We start from the raw sequence: 16,721 nt of genomic DNA, 5'->3' as shown, positions 1-16,721 counted from the left end.
ACCAACAAAACAAACTGGTAGCATTGTGCCCAGGCTTAATAACCTGAGACAACTGATTACACGCACAAACGTGTCACGCTGTCCCAAGTTTGTTCGCGTCATAGAAAAAGCGAGATAAGAAAATTTTCTTCCTCAGCAATAAAATATTCATTAAACCAAGCAAAGAACGATGTTTGCGAGAGTCGGCGAGTTCATTTATCGATCGCTCACTTCCTGGTCCTTCTGGGCAACATTAAAATGAGCTCCTGTTCCTTCAAATCAATACGTATTTTGGTGTTCGTGGGGGAAAAGCAAATGTGGTCTCTTGGGCCCACGCAGAGAAGCAGCGAAAGAAAGGACATGTAAATATCAAAAGCATTCCTTTTTCTACCCAAAGGAATGTAGAAAGAAGCAGAACCACTGTGCAGAAACATGGCTGAATAGTTGGTAAGTTGAAATTACGCTTACTCATTTGCTCTGGATATTCTTTCTTCCTTCCGCGCCTTTATCAAGTAAAAGAAAATGCATGTTTCCTTTCATAATTTTACATGTTGTCAACATTTACTGGCACTTACAGCTTGCTTCAAAATGTAGTTTTGCTTTCAAAACGTACAGTAATCTGCTAGTCTAGACAGTCATAACTGATTACACAATGAGTAATTACGTTATACAATTGATTACACGATGAATAATCAAACCAATTTTGTTTTGCAGCTCTGCGCAGCAACCATACTCGTTTGCAGAATCCTAATCGTGACATTTGTGCGACCGCTGATTTTTAAAGATCGCCCAAGGCACTCTTAATTTCATAAACTCGAAAAAAGCCCGTTAATTTGCAAATGCACTTAAGAGGAAACATTACCTCGTGAGCACCTCAGGAAATAGATGGGAATGGAGGAATACTTTTGCAAGGCATCACCAGCACCGAACTTGAGGAGGTTTATTGTACTTCAAAAAATAAGCGAACTTCTAGTGAATAGCAAGCTGATTTTTTTATTTAGGCCGTGAATTGTTTTGCAATAATTGCTGAAATTTGCAAAATTAAGCAGAAATTCAAGTGTTAAATTTCGCCTCTGTAACTCAGTCATAGATAACAATATCGCATACTTGTAAGCTTCAAATATAGAGGCGTCCAAGCGGACAGAATCGATGCGTAACGTGCCACTCGGTAATACATCACTGATCTGTAGGAACGACTTTCGCAACACCCTCGTAAACATTGTAACAATTACACGTGAGCTGTATGCCACGCTTGTCCAAATAATCGATATTTTCAAATATTTGATCGAATATATGCTATTCTATATTCGCTTCGGTTTCTATTGGACTATTCGGAATTTGAAAAGTATTCGAAACGAAGGACTATGAATGTCAAAACACGTACACTCGACAGTTCCGGCTTTGGTAAGAAAGTCGTATTGCCGTCAACATGGCTCGTGGTCAAGACAAGTCCAAGACGAACAATTACAGTTGCTGACTGTGCGCCGGCTGATTTTAGGACCTGCTCGATTATTCGAACATCCTTGTGGCACGGCCATGTTCCCTATCCAACTAATTTATAACGGCGACGGAAGTTTCGAACACCGCACGGTGTCTCGTTCGATTTTTTTTTTACGTGATCCGCGCTCACAGTGTTTGAAAAATGGCAGGCTTGAAAAAATTCGGTGCCATTCAGGTTGACACCTGTACTCTCGATTTCGTTGGCCATGTTTTGTTGGCTTTAAGAGAGCCGTACAGCCGCTGCGAATAGAGCTGCTTCGACTCAGCATCGAACCACAACACTGAAGAAAAGTCAATACTCAATTCATGTATTCACAAAACAGTACTTGCGCTTGAATTATTCGCATGAGCATACGCCAGTCTATCGAGAGGATGGACATACAATATGCGAAGGCGGCCGGCTAATGGCAAACAACACTTACGAACGCTAAGCTTTGTGAAAAGCTTCTCTGTACTGCTGGCTCTGTAATATTGCTTATCTTGTAGTTTTGCATAAAGATACGACAGAAATAACAGTACCATGAAAAAGAAGAAAGAAAGATTGGTTCCAGACATGAAACTGCTTCCAATTCATTGCAAGGATCTTTATTTGTCCAGATTTTTTAATTATTCGCTGTTGCTTCAGTGCTTGGTGTAAATCCCAGAACTACTCGAACTAATCGCTTCGGATTTATTCGACACTAAATTACTAATTACTAACACAAAGATTGATACTTGCACAAACCTACTTTAAGATGTATCGAATTTGTCTGCTTCAGATGCTTTACAGATGGAGCCAACAGAACTGCGTTATCGGTGTTTAGTACAGAATTGTGATTCGTAATCGTCATGAACTTTTTTTTAAGCTTGCCGATTTTCGGCAATTTCTTCAAAAAGTGTGAGCTCCTAAATCAAAATTACATTTACTACAGTTGCTAGAGCTTAACTGTCTGAGTTGCAACAAATTTCATGCGAGCCGGTCGAGCGGTTGTCTCATGTGAGCATTTGTGCGTTTTACGTGTATTTGAATAGAGAAATTGCAGTGGGCCTCGAGTTAAAGCTTCATCCTAACTGGCAATCAATGGCAGAAGTAGGATTTGTTTGAACATGGGGGCCAGTTTCTCAGTAAGGTGTTGCACAAGCGCGTTTAGTGTTGATGTTCTCTGCTAAGAACCTTTTACAAATGCTCCTAATTTACTCGCAAAATAATCTCTAGAGCTGAACAACACAAACGGAGAAGGACGGATCTGGTTTATGAAGTTGGTTGGCCCATTTTCTAAGGCTGAGCGCAAGGGAAGGAAAAGGGACAAGAAGATACCGACAAGACGGGGCCTTCAGTTCGTTTATTCTTCTCTTTTGACCTTGCACAAAATTACGTCTGTCTATTCTAACTTTTCACTTGAGCCCATGCCTTGCCATAAATTTTGCTACATTTTACAACTACCATGGTTGTTTGTCTCGAAAGTTGTCTTGATATTTAATCAACATTCATAACAGTCGTAAATTATAAATAACTGACAATGGCGAGAGAGAAGTCTAGTGCAAGCGTACTAATATAGTCATTAGCGCCATTCTGAATTTTGTGTTCCGGAATGTGAACAAGGTCCTCGTAGTAGAAAGTGATCCTAAAGGGGCCCCAAACGAGGGCCAACGATGCCCAGAAGCAATTATAATGGAGGCGAACTTGCGCGTTAATCTTGTAAACAATGTGGCTGTACTACAGTAAACGGGAAGGGCACACTAACTGTATAGTCCATGCATTCTTTGAAGTCATTTTGCAGACAAATTATGAGATATCTCCGAGAAGGAGGGGCAGGAGGATGTTGGCTCCAGGCATATTTATAGCCTTGCTGGAACTGCCAGCACCGCGCCAGCGCCGTCTTTAAGAAGAGAAACCTGAAATCTCTAGGTGCGTTGTTCAGTGCGCCATCGATGAAATCTCATCGCAAGACTGAAGAACAAGGCGACAGAAGCAGACCCGCGGCGCTACATTTGACAGTAGATGGCTATTTCCACGCCCGGCCTCGAGGTTTAGCATACGGTTAAAGCAACAGAAAGCTGAATAAGGTGGGAATGATTTAGGATTTTAAAAACAGGTGCAAAGGACATGGACCCCACATAATATGAAAGAATGCCACCAACAGCCGCGTTGTGCTTAAGGTTATATAGGGTTGTACGTTTTCGAAGTTTATTTTTGAGCTAACTCACAGGGTGTTTGTCGGAATTCGCATTTTAAAATAAATTCGTAGTTTTTCGGTGCGTTTCAATTTAGCACTTGTTCCAAAATCGGAGTTTTTCGGGCTTTATTGATTTTTTTTTAATTCAGCAACTATTCTCTAATACAAGAAAACATTGTTATTACTAAAAAGCTTTACTGAGCAACTGGTACCAGAATCATGGTCGCTGGTTACAGCTTGTAGTAATATGTACAAGCACATTTTCTAATATTCGCATCCGCAACTGTGGCACGCTCCTTCTTGTTCATGGCACGGAACATAAGAGAGCGTCTTTTCGACGTTCGCACTAGATACTGACAACGCTTGGAGATACAATGCACAACATGAAATGAGAGGCCAGTCGAGAGCATGCATGCATACGCCAGAACGCTATTGGCTCAACAACTTTCGCATCATATGCCTGATGTGCAAAACGTCTGCTGCAAGTGGGGGCACATAATTCTTATCCGGTGTAACGAGGACAAACAATGGAAAATAAGTCTCGGATTTAAGTCTCGAATCACTTTTTACGTTAGGGTTTATCATTTTCATTCAATGCCAGAATGAAGCGCTGTTACACTGTAGTCCACTGGCAACGTTCCTTTCGGCAGCACGATTCCGCTTATCAATCACTGTGCGGTAGTACTTCCGAGACGAAACAACAGCGTCCGATCGCTTTTCCTCCTCAACAATGTGAAGCATACAATAAAGAAACTTAAAAATCAAATTTATTATAGACTGAAAGCACAGCAACCTCTACTTTGGTTTCAAACTATCGCTTCGTTTGAGAGCGAATTTTAAGCCTAGACAGCTACAAAATTTGACAAATAAGCATAAAACTTAAGCTTAGTGGTGCCACCCACCGCCCCATCACAAAGGAGACGCTCCTAGCATTTATCTAGGAGGGGCCTGCGCGTGTTCAAGGCGTGTTCTGGCAAAGACGAAAGCACGCGCAGCGTGGCCGAATGCGAGCTGGAGATACAGGAATATAATCTAAACCAAGGAAACTCGCTTAGAATATGTTTTGCATCTCCAACTAGGTTTGTTGGCGTGTGGCGTGCAACTTTTTTCTAACGATGCGATGTATTATGGGTTTCACGGTGAAATGCATGGGCAAGTCTGAGGAACAAAAGCCATTCTCGATTATTTTAAGGCTACAGTCCCTAAGAATCGGAGTTTTAAGAATAATTCCGAATTCAATAGAATCGTTACCAGCCAGGGTTTTCCCAAGTGTTTCAGATTTATCCGAAAACGCAGAATGCTAGTTTTATCGCCAGAAAAGCGTATAGCAACAGCAAGGAGCCTCATGAACACGTCGCTGGAAAACCTTAGCGAGGAAGAATCTGCAGCTGCTATCGGTGCCACGGGGCGTTTATTTGCAAGCCGTTTAGTAGTTTAAGTTCTCGTTTTCCCCCCTTCACTTCAGAAAATAAGAACCATGCATATTCTCAGTATGAACAGTATGTAGTAAATTTCCTAGGAGTATGGCAATAAACAGAGCGCGGCCGAATGGCATGCGACTATCCCGTATACCGTGTCCGTCACCAACTGGGAACTCCAGCTTGCGGTAGAGGGCGGCCACGCGTTCAGCCCGGAATCCGCACGTCGGGCAGCGCCGATTCCACTCTTCCCAATCCTCAGTGGTGGGTCTGGAGTGGATCATGCAGTAGAGGTTGGAGCTGCCGCCTAATGCTTTCCCACGGGGCCACCGCAAACTCTGCGTTCAATTGCGATCGTCCGCTGAGGAGCGTTGACGTTCGGCTTTGTTCGTAAGACATAATTTGGATTGTTTGAGCGCATTTAGAGACGGGGATAGTAAGTGGGACACACACAAGCGCTAAGAATACCAAAACCCTCCTTCCGTGCGAGAATTAACCAAACGCAAAGAATGTTCCTTGAGAAAAGAGGCGGCCCGCTTTAACGGGATTTTTCAAGGAACTTGCTAACAGGAGGTGATTACGTCGACACCTTCGGTGACGCACTGGGCTTCCTCAGCTTCACGTGCCTGGCGTGATAGCCGTTTGAACCAATGAGAGCGGCTCCACCGTCGAGTGTTTGGGCTCAATCGCGAACTTAGGACAAAGGGAGAGCAGGCGGCTCACGTGACGTGGTTAGTTGTGTGCGTGTCCGACAGTGCACCTAGACAATCCTAAGTCTGCGGAGGCGTTCAGTTTAAAAAAGCATGAGGAGCTTGCACTTCAAACGAGGCGTCTCGCTTACATGCTAGTCCATTTTGTGCAGTGGCACACCAACCTCGCTCACCATTGTTAATCTATCTATCTATCTATCTATCTATCTATCTATCTATCTATCTATCTATCTATCTATCTATCTATCTATCTATCTATCTATCTATCTATCTATCTATCTATCTATCTATCTATCTATCTATCTACGTAATAATAATAATAATAATATTAATAATAATCCAAAGTTGTGTCACTTGGGTCATTGTTCTATAGAGTAATCAAAATGAGTTCTAGCTTTGCGGATGACAGTGATATTTGTTTAGCTATAGTGACTAGACTATTCACTTGGCTAAATTACTCAATTAAGCAGTTTTACGGCTTGTGCGGTTGTTTCCGAGGTTAACACCGGTACTGTTTCGGGTATTGACATCATTGCGAAGGTGGCCCTCACAGTACAAATAAAACAGATGGTTCCTAAATGATCTAACTTAAGAGAACGCGTTACCATGGGAACTGTATCTTAATATCTTATAAATGAAATACAGTTTTTTTCACTGTACTCTGAACTTAATTCGATTAGGTATGTTGAATGTAATAGAAAATATTAAAATGTAGTAACTGTTGGCAGAAGATCTCCTTTTATTTGAGCCAACAACTGTTTTACAGACGTTGCAGAAAGTTTAAAATTTTCGATACATAATTTTATAGCCTTGGTACTCAGCAATAAAAAAGATACACATAGTAAATTGCATTTATTGGGACTTCTAAAGCCAACAGAATTCATATGCTACGCTCCGAAGTACAGAACAAATTGTGAGTAGGTTCTTTGCAGAACTCGCGTAAACATTATAATTTGACCCAATCTGTAAGTTAATAAGTCATATTTGTTCTCTTTGGACTACCCAACAAATAATTTACAGGAATGTGAGATCTTTCTTGGGGCACATTTACGGAGCTGTAAACTTAGTGCTTCCATATTGTTTATTTGCCCATTATTGGTCAATTTTTGCAGTAACTCTGCGGCCTTATGCAGCAATTATCTATCCAGCAGTCGATATATTTAGCAATGCAGAAAATTGAATTCAAATCTTTTGAACGGGTATCAAATGGAAGCCGTCTTACGTTTCTCATACTTAAAATGGGACATCAGAGTTGGCTCCCGTCTAAAGCTTCCTCTTGAATGGCATCAACGAAACAATAATCGAGCTCAAATGAAGAAAGAAAAACATGGAGGTGTTTGCAGAGATGTGTTAAGTTAAAAAAAGGAAGTGGACAGCATTTTCTCCTGTCGTTGGTTGATAAGGGTTACCTGGTTGTAGTAGCACTGTAGAGCGTCTTTCTGAGGCGCCGTCACGAAGTGCCAGTCAATGGAGGTCGCTTGTAGCGCGAGAGAGAGCAGCGGCACAGAGGCGTACCACGGAGCTTCGCCGCGGCCAGCTTCCACAAGCAGAACTTGCGCCGGACTACCGTCCACCCCGACTGCGCCGTCCAGAAGCCGCCGAGCCAGCACGGAACCGGCTGTTCCCGCTCCCACTTCGAAAGTGTGCAGACGGGTCAAAAGGAACGAACAAGCCAGATTACTCAACGAAAACAAGCTAACAAAAAGCAAACAAGAAAGTCGCAGTTTCGCCCGAAAAGTGAAGCATCGATTGCGATAGCAAATTATAACAGATATACGCAGTAAGTGTAGCAGTTTTATCGGCTGTATAAACTCGTGAACATTCGCTTACTAGCTAAATTAACAACATGACATCACGCCCGCACCGGCAAACATAAACACATCTCGCTCGATGAGCGCGAACACTCGCTGTCAACACGCTGTCTTGAGGAAGAGCCGCAGAAGCAGCGAGCGAATTGACCTTGGTGCTGCTTCTCGCTTCAACGCGAACTAAACGGTGAGAACACAGCGCACACGAATCTGCGAGCCCTCGGCGCACTATAGACTGTACTCATCGCAGATCGCTTTCAAGCTAGGGCCCGCGCGGCTTATACTGTGCTCATGGCAAATCACTTTCCAGATCAAGCGCGCGCGGCCGCGCCATACACAGCCGCCGCTGGAGTAGAAGGCCGTCTTTCACTTGCTCCTAGGTTCGGATAAGACGGTCAATTCGAGAAATCACTGATGACACGAGGGACCGCGAACTGACAAAGCTTTTGTTCGTAAGCGCTGTTTGACATTCCCCGGCCGCATTCGCAAATATGTTCGCTACAAGGCTCTTCGCCGCACGTGAACCACTCCATAGCGTGTAAGCTTCTTAGCGAATGCAGGACCGGAGTGTAGTGCCCGTCGCATTTCTGGTTAACATCCCTGCCTTCTCTCTTTCTTTCCTCCTCCTACAATGATTGTCATGTATAATAGTTAGTAACAGGAAGCTTTACAGACATCTTGTGCAGCGTGTGGAGCCTAACCTGCAGGAACCGTATCGCGCCAGAGGCCGCATTAAATAAGCTTGCCCTATGTCAGAACCATCCGCGATTGGACATCGCCGCGGCGGACGTCTTGTTATCCCATTGATCGCTATCCTGAGCGGCGGGCACCCGAACGCCAGCCAATCAGCAAATTTATTACAGAACAGAGGTTTTGTGCGTACGATTTGGCGATGATTATAGCGAGTCAGAAAAGGTTTATAAACATGTACATGGGAAGGCGGTCATTTCGTGGACGTTGTACATGGGAAGGCGGTGATTTCGTGGACGTAATTATTCCATGCCACCTTGAAGCTGTAAATCTTGTGTATAGAGGGCCGATAAGAAAAGCTTCAGCAGTCCAGTTGTAGGTAAGGTATGGTTAAGAAAAGGGGCAAGGGCAGCTTTCACAAATCCGTTCGTTCATAAGCGCATATTCTGATCGGTCGGCCCTTCGCTAATAATACGTTCGCTGATTTTATTGCGAAAGCAATTATATGGACGCTCCAAACGCATTTCTGCCGCTGCAGTCTCTGTAAGTTTCTATATAAAGTCCAAGGGCGATAATATGGCCGCCGCGCGCCGTATGCTGTATGCGAGAGCGAAAGTAGGCGAAGGTGAGCCGGCAATCGCGGCTCAATCTCGCGCACGGAAGCGAGGAAAGCGGGGAGGAAGCCGCCGTCTTCCGTCGCGCGCAAGGCTCCAGAGGGAGGGGGGGTTCTAGTCCGGGCGGCCCGGGCGGCCGCAGGCTCTCTCCCGGGCCGCTAATATCTTGAAAGCCACCTGCGACAGGTGCAGAATCGGCGGTGCGCTGTGTTTTTGCGGCTTCGGTCGCGTTGATGCGAGAGGCAGCACGAACGTCTATTGACTCGCTTCTGCTGCTGCCGCGCCTCCTCACTCTAGCACGTTGACAGCGAGTTTCCACGGTCATCGAGCGAGTTGTGTTCTTGTTTGCTTGTGCGCGTGTGACACTGTGCTTGTTAATTTAATTAGTACGCTTATGTTTACAAGCTTATACGGCCAATAAAGCTACTATCCTTATTTCGTATAGATGTACACTAATTTGCTATCTCAACCGATGCTTCGCTTCCGGCTGAAACTGCGACTTTTTTCTTCTTACGAAGATAATTAGCGTAAGGATCGCTTCGTGAATACGGGCCCACCTGAATAATTTTGGACTGCTTGCTCTAAAAATTCGAATTATTCCTTACATGCAAGACATTTTCCAGAGGGCAAACGGGGACGTTAAGTATACAACAAATGTTAAGTATACAAAATAATGGACGTTAAGTATACAACAAATGTTAAGTATACAAAATAATGGAACGAATGATTTTGACGCGCCTGGAATGGTACCTGGAAAGCTACAACGTGTACCCAGATGCTATGGCTGGCTTCCGGCGTGGGCGCTCATCCATAGATAATGTCATCGATTTGGTCGCGTATGTTCAACATCAAAAACGGATGAAACGACTCACTGCGGCATTATTCCTTGACATAAAAGGCGCCTATGACAATGTAGCACATTATGCCATTATAGAGGCTCTGATTAAAGCAGGAATCGGTGGCCGCACTTTTCAGTGGCTGTGCAGTTATTTGACTGACAGGCATTTCTTCGTGATGACCGAGGAAGGCGCCACGACTCAACACCAAACGTTCTGTGGAGTACCGCAAGGCGGAGTGTTGAGCCCGACGCTATTCAACCTAGTGCTCGTTGGCCTAGTCAGATGCTTGCCCAACACAGTTCAAGTATCAATCTATGCCGACGACATCTGCATTTGGGCGTCTGCTGTAAGACGAGTGCAGGTACGAGCGCGGCTACAAAAGGCAGCTACCGTAACATCACTGTACTTGCGAAAACACAACTTAGAGCTGTCTTCAGAGAAATGCTGCCTTGTTACTTTCACTCGGAAGGAAATGAAGCGTTATTCTGCAAGTGTCAACGGCCAAGCAGTTGCACATGCACGTAAACACCGCTTTTTAGGGGTAATTATCGACCGCGACCTATCATGGAGCCCGCACGTTTCGTACCTAAAGAAGAGGTTGCTGACAATAATACATCTCCTCAAGTTTCTCGGCGGAAAGTCATGGGGCACATCGGTGCGATCAATGCTGCAGCTTTATAACGCCTTGTTCCTCGGCTTCGCAAGATACAGCCTCCCTGTGCTTGGAAACACCTGCAAAACAAACCTGCGTGTACTCCAGGGACTACAAGCTCAAGCCCTAAGGACGTGTCTCGGCCTTCCGAGGTGTGCGTCTACAGCGGCAACGATTGTCATAGCTCGAGATCACCCAATAACAACGTACTTGGTAACCGACGCTCTCAGAGTGCATATTCGCCACGTTGCCCGGCTACCTTCTCACCACCTTGCCGCTCTACCCGCAGAAAGGCCACACGCAGCTATCAGTCGTATGATTGTTGCCAATCGCACCTCATTGCCAATGAACTACATGCCTGCAGCAAGACCATCCACACCTTTATGGTGCCTGCACAGACCTGAAGTACGCCTCACCATCCCAGGAATCACTAAAAAGGCTAACATGCCGTCGTTTGCCCTGAAGCAGGCCACATTACAGCTTATACATGAGGTTCACAGCGGCCGCGTACACGTTTACATCGATGGCTCAGTCACATCTGCAAGTTCAGCTGCTGCTGTGGTGATACCAACAAGATCCATCGAAATACAGCTAAAAACGTCGCATGTATCATCAACGACAGCTGCTGAACTGGTAGCCTTGCGTGCGGCTCTCCATTTCATTCAGGAGGAACCACCGCATGCATGGTCAGTCTTCTGTGATTCCAAGGCAGCCCTACAGAGTGTACTCTCAGCACTGCGCCATGGATCACATGAACAGCTCGTCGCAGAGATCAGAGAAGTACACCATCGCATAGTTGACAAAGGACACGATATCATATATCAGTGGTTGCCTAGTCACTGTGGCATACACGGCAATGATCGAGCAGACGCAGCTGCCCGATCTGCCCATGACGGCGTCAGGTGCGTTGCCATTCCTCTTTCGAGAGCCGACGCAGCGAAAAAACTTGCCGTACTGGCAAACGACCTGACATTAGCTCAGTGGAATTCATCCGATTTCACAAGTGCAGGACTTCATACCCTGGACCCTACTTTACAACTCCGTATTCCGCCCGAACTTCCACGACGCGACTGTACCCTTCTAGTTCGTCTATGGCTTGGAGTAGCATTTTCAAATGCGTACTCCTTTCTTATCGGAATGTCCGACAACCCACTTTGTGACTTCTGCGGGTGCAATGAAACAATCGCGCACCTTCTTTGTGAGTGCTCTCGTTTCAACCCGCAAAGAGCAGTCCTCTCAGCCACCCTAGACAAACTGGACAAGCGCCCACTGTCAGAACACAAGATCCTTGGACACTGGCCTACGCGAACATCAGCGCGATCGGCTATGAAGGCACTGCTGCGGTATTTAAAAGACACTGGACTTTCTGACAGATTGTGACTTCACTGTGTGACTCAGGATTGTACGGTGCACTACATCACAGTAGGAACGCCTTTGCGGGCTGCGTGACAGTGCCCACAGAAACAGTTTGTGTGTACGTGAGTGTGTGTGTAGTTTCTTTTTTTTTAATCCTTCTCCCTCTCACCTATCGCTTCCCCTTTCCCCTCCCCCAGTACAGGGTAGCCAACCGGAGATAATCTCTGGTTAACCTCCCTGTCTTTCCTTTGCCTTTCTCTCTCTCTCTCTCTAAGTATACAACGACTGAATCCGTTACGTTTTCGCTCATCTTGATCTAGCGGTTAGCGTGTTGGTTAGCGGTGAAAGAGAGGCTATGGCGTTGCACTTTTGGCCCGTATACATAAAAAAAAGTTCTTACGCATAAATTGAGCATAAAAGCAGGTGCCAGCCAATCCTGATGTTGAACATATTGTTAACGTACGCGGGTGGCCAATGGCGGAAAGCACTTACGAACCAAAAGCTTTGTGTATTCGCTCCCTGGGCCTGCGTATTCGCAAAAAAGTTCTTACGCAAAACTGTTCGTGAGACCATACCCCAGCCAATTGCGAAGCCGGACATAATATTGGCCGATGGTGGAGAGCCCTCACGCACGAAAAGCTTTCTGAATTCGGCCCCTGGGCACGAGGTCGCGGGTTTGATTCCTAGCGTGGCGGCCGCGTTCAGTGGGAGCATAATGCCAAAACACACGTGTACCGTGCTTTGGATGCATGTTAAGGAATCCCAAATTGTCAAAATTAATCCGAACTGTTCCACTACGGCGCCCCGTGCACTGTACATTCTTATGGTCTTTAAACGCCACAGTTTAGTTAAAGCTAGACATGGTGGGGTTTAACGTCCCTACACTGGCGCAGTGGGTTATGAAGGACGCCGCAGCAAGGCAATTCGGGTGAATTTGGAAAATGCGAGATTCCTTAACATGCAACCAAACCAAGGTACACGTGCTATTTTTCAATAAGCCCAAATCGGAATGCGCCCGGCGCATTCGAATGGGAAAGGAGTCGTGTGGTTATACCGGTCTAGAATTTTTTTTTTTCACATGCAATCACGCTTGTCGGAAAAACTTCCGCATAGATTAGAAAACCAGATTCAAAAGGAAATGGTTGGAAATGAATCAGACACACTTACCGCAGAATAGGGTAACATAGATTGAAATTTGCCTGGTGTTTTTTTTTTCTTGATGGGGGGTTATTTTCGAGAGGTATTGAATACGAAAATTTCAAGAAATTATAAGCTATTAATTTCGAGTTGAATATTGAATATTTTTTTCTACATTTAGCACTAGAAAAAGCAATAAAAGAGGAAATGTGGCAAAATTGAGCTATTTCCTACAACACCTACAATGATTTTTGGAAGCGCATTCAACTTGGCAACTTGTAAATCCGCAGAAAACATGAAAAGCCACCACCACTTCTGGTTGGCTTAAAATTGGCTCTTTTGAAGCAGCTGGTCGGGAATGTACTGTGTATGCATTGACGCTTTTGAAGGATGGTATGATCTAGTAATCCGAGGCGACCTTGTGAAAATATCTTACCCTATCCGAACAAATCCAATATCTAATCCTCGAAGCAAATATCTTGACACACCGACTCAAAACAAATGTATTCGATTTGACATTTCGTATATCGCACACCCCTGTAGAGAGAAAGAGATAGATTCATTATAAGCAAGAAGCAAAGAAGTCGGCTTGAATCAGCGCGTTCTCTAGCCAGTTACTCAGCGTCGAGATGAAAAGAGAGGGAACAGAAGAAAACACAAAACACGGAGACTGACGTTAATGACAAATCGGAAAAATTTGCTGATGAATATGAATAAAAATAAGACTGAACAGACTTCATACAGTCTCATATCAGCTTCATTGCACCTCCGAAAACTCAGAATGGTCTTCATTGGCTATAACTTACTAGAGGTTTTATATAGTTTACAGACTTTCATCTCTTGATAGGTACTTTTGGAACACGTTTTCTGTCAGACGGCGTGTTTCAGTCTAGGTCAACGAGTATTTTTGTAACAGTAGTTTTACTATAATGCTGTCCTTCAAAGAGCATGTTTCAAACTTCAGTTTGGCCTAGTTGGTGTTTACTGCATGTCATATTGACCGCAAATAAAGAATGAAGTGTTTGCTACGTTCTGCGCACGTTCTATCTGTCTATATACAGCCACGGGTTGCCGTGAGTAAATCTGATGGAAGTTACCGCCCGCGTCGTTTTTGTGTTTTCTTCCGCTGTCCCCATCTTTATTTGTGGTCAATATGATATACCACCGATCCTATATTGCAATAAATTGAACTCAAGTTAGCTGCTTTGATCACGGGCACCGCCGTGCAACTTTTTCACCACGTCGCCTAGTTTACGGACTGGCCGCGCAGTGATCTACGTCGCTGTAGCTACGTCGCTGTAGCTACGTCGCTGAATCGAAGGTCGAAAATTCCGAAATACGCAAGTGGGTATGACTAACCTTAAAACTTGTAGTTGTAACTGAATTTAGATTCGGCGAAATCACTGCATGATCAACCATACCGACGATGTAGTCGTACTCAGGATCTGGAGGCATTCGTATGTCCTGGCAGCGCCGAAGGTGATGCCACAACACCGCTGTCGCGATGCACACGAGGTTCAGCACCACAAGCTCTGCGGGGAACGTTAATGTAGCGGTTAAGAGTTGGCACTCAGCAGTTCGAACGTTTCAGCAAATATAGCGTAAATTTGTTGCGGGGATGCAGTGACGAAAAAAGTGTGATTTTTCTTGCAATGCTTCTGTATAGCCACAACGGAAGAAGATAAATGTGTGATAATATGAAATAGTAATTAAAATGTACTGATATTTTTGTTAATGGCTCAGGCACACAGATGTTGTAATTTTGGATTTTAAGGCAGCCAGCCTGTCAGTGTTCGAAATATCGCAGTTCAGCAGTAATCCTCAGACGTGCTTCAACTTTGCCGCGAAATGCATCACCGAGACGCTAGAGCAGAGGTTGGAATCACAGACTCGCGTGGAGCGCTGGCGTATAGAATTGCATGTTTTGAGAATGAATATATGGAAGCTTGCACCAGTCCGATGATTACAAGTAAATGCATACGCCTTAAAGCGGGGTCGGCTTCATTTTTTAAGATATAATGTGGGCCTAAAACTAATAGTGGTGATATTGACTGACTGATGTCAGGCGATCAGTTTAGTGATCCCAATAAATGGATGCCAGAAAGCTTTAGCTCGTAAACTTGCATATTATAAGGGAACAGCGTGAAGCAACGAGGTAGAGACGGAAAAACAGTGCAAGCGCGGAACTCACAACTAAATAACTCTTTGTTTGGAAATAGCATGATAATATATACGCACACATTCCACAAACGTAAAAACAAAATCAGAATAATCCACGGGTCACCAAAGAAACAATAAAGTGGAAGCTTTACATCAGGAGCTCCTATATAAATACATCGCAATGGAGATTGTGTTTGTCGCCATCGACAGTACGAAATTGTGTGACATTTGTTTCATTTTGACGAAAGGTTAGAATATGCCGACTGTACGCAGAAGACTTAATTCCATCATCAATGTTCTTGAAAAAATCACTTAATATGGCAAAATTAAAGAAGAAGGAACTAAGGTAATAAGTTAATAGGAATAAACACTTCCTGATACGCACTCGATATGACTAAGAAATTCGCTAAAGAATGCTTAGAGATTCGGCCACGCTTCAGGCTAAAATGCGCAGAGATCACAATGAAGACCACACAGACAAGTGAAAGTAAAGAGGTCGGCACTGCCGTAAACAGCAATGAACAAATAACCTGAAATTTCGGACGGTATGAGGGAATCACCTACCTTTTTTACCGAACCTCATGTTCTTTCAATGAGTCGAAATCTTTGCCCACGGTCCTCAGATTTGCCGTGCACACTCTGTAGCTCAGGCCGATCAGGCTCCAGCTAACAACTGCGGGCTGAACGTCTCTTCGAAGTCACAGAAAAAAAATTATCCCGTCACTGCAGCCGTCTGGCGCCATACACGACTTTTCTGGATTCACGGACGCGAAGCAAGGGCGCAGTAGCGAAGACCCAGACAGGGACGCCGGTGGCAGCTGCTGACTCAAGAGTACGCAGCCAAACGCGATTAACATGCGCAGGGTTTCCTTTGTTCGATGGGGGCATGCTCCTTCGCTGCAACAAAGCAGCGGCTACGTCCAGCGCATAACCAGTTTCTGTCTCGGCTGTAGCCCTGAGCGATGCATAACTGACGTAACGCGGTCGTCTCCTCGCACGGTGTTTACAACTTGTTTTCCTAGCCTCCCGTCGAATGCAATGACGCGATTAATAAAAGGCTCCAGGATGGACCCTTCTCTCTCCAAGGCCGTTCGGGCGCCCCTATAGAAGCAAAGGGGTGTCGTCAACTGAGGGCGAGTTAGCACTTGGCGCTGGACGGCTTCCCATGCAGCGGGCGTCGGGCCAGTTAAGATGAATTAAGGCCAGATAAGATGCGCTGGTACGGGTGAAGTTTACATCGTCCACAAATGTAACCCTTTTTCAAGTCATCTGGCTATGTTTTGAATGGGACAGAAAGCTATTATTCAGTTCTTGCAGCTTGTCTAGTTTCACGCGTGCACTGTTCTATTTTTTTGCCGGGGACCGTTTTTCCCCTGATTATCACCGTTATTGCCTTATAGATCGACGCAACATTACCACTACTATACATATCTGAAATTTCTTGAATACTGTTTCTGATCTTATAGCGGAAGAGTCTTGTCTAGCTTCATGAGACACGCAACGAGAATGGTGCCATGGGTTCTCGTATGTATGCGAGCACCAACGATTACTCTGGAAATACAAAGAAGCATGTATGAAAAGCGGACGGACTTTACCCGTCGTTTCACTTTCGAGGACTTTCTGTTCTCATCAATCGTTCTCATTTAAGCGTGCGGCCGTCTGGGCACATCTTTGCCTACTGAAGACATAGATTATTTTCTTT

General features: G+C 44.9%; 1 protein-coding gene across 1 annotated transcript in view; it reads right to left on the bottom strand.

Annotated features, from left to right (window-relative positions):
* The window catches only part of LOC139050055 (choline dehydrogenase, mitochondrial-like), a 66,408-nt gene extending 50,689 nt beyond the window's left edge, over positions 1-15,719 (bottom strand). The window contains exons 1-4 of the mRNA XM_070526204.1: positions 15,584-15,719; positions 14,281-14,391; positions 7,173-7,396; positions 5,208-5,391 (exon numbers count right to left, since the gene is read on the bottom strand). The gene's annotated coding sequence lies outside the window, so the exon portion shown is untranslated. The remainder of the gene's footprint in view (positions 1-5,207; positions 5,392-7,172; positions 7,397-14,280; positions 14,392-15,583) is intronic.
* Positions 15,720-16,721: the final 1,002 nt, after the last annotated feature.

This window comes from Dermacentor albipictus, chromosome 1 (assembly GCF_038994185.2).
Source record: "Dermacentor albipictus isolate Rhodes 1998 colony chromosome 1, USDA_Dalb.pri_finalv2, whole genome shotgun sequence".
Classification (NCBI taxonomy): Eukaryota; Metazoa; Arthropoda; class Arachnida; order Ixodida; family Ixodidae; genus Dermacentor; species Dermacentor albipictus.
The sequence above is the reverse complement of the archived record's forward strand: the minus strand, read 5'-3'. Positions and strand labels throughout refer to the sequence as shown.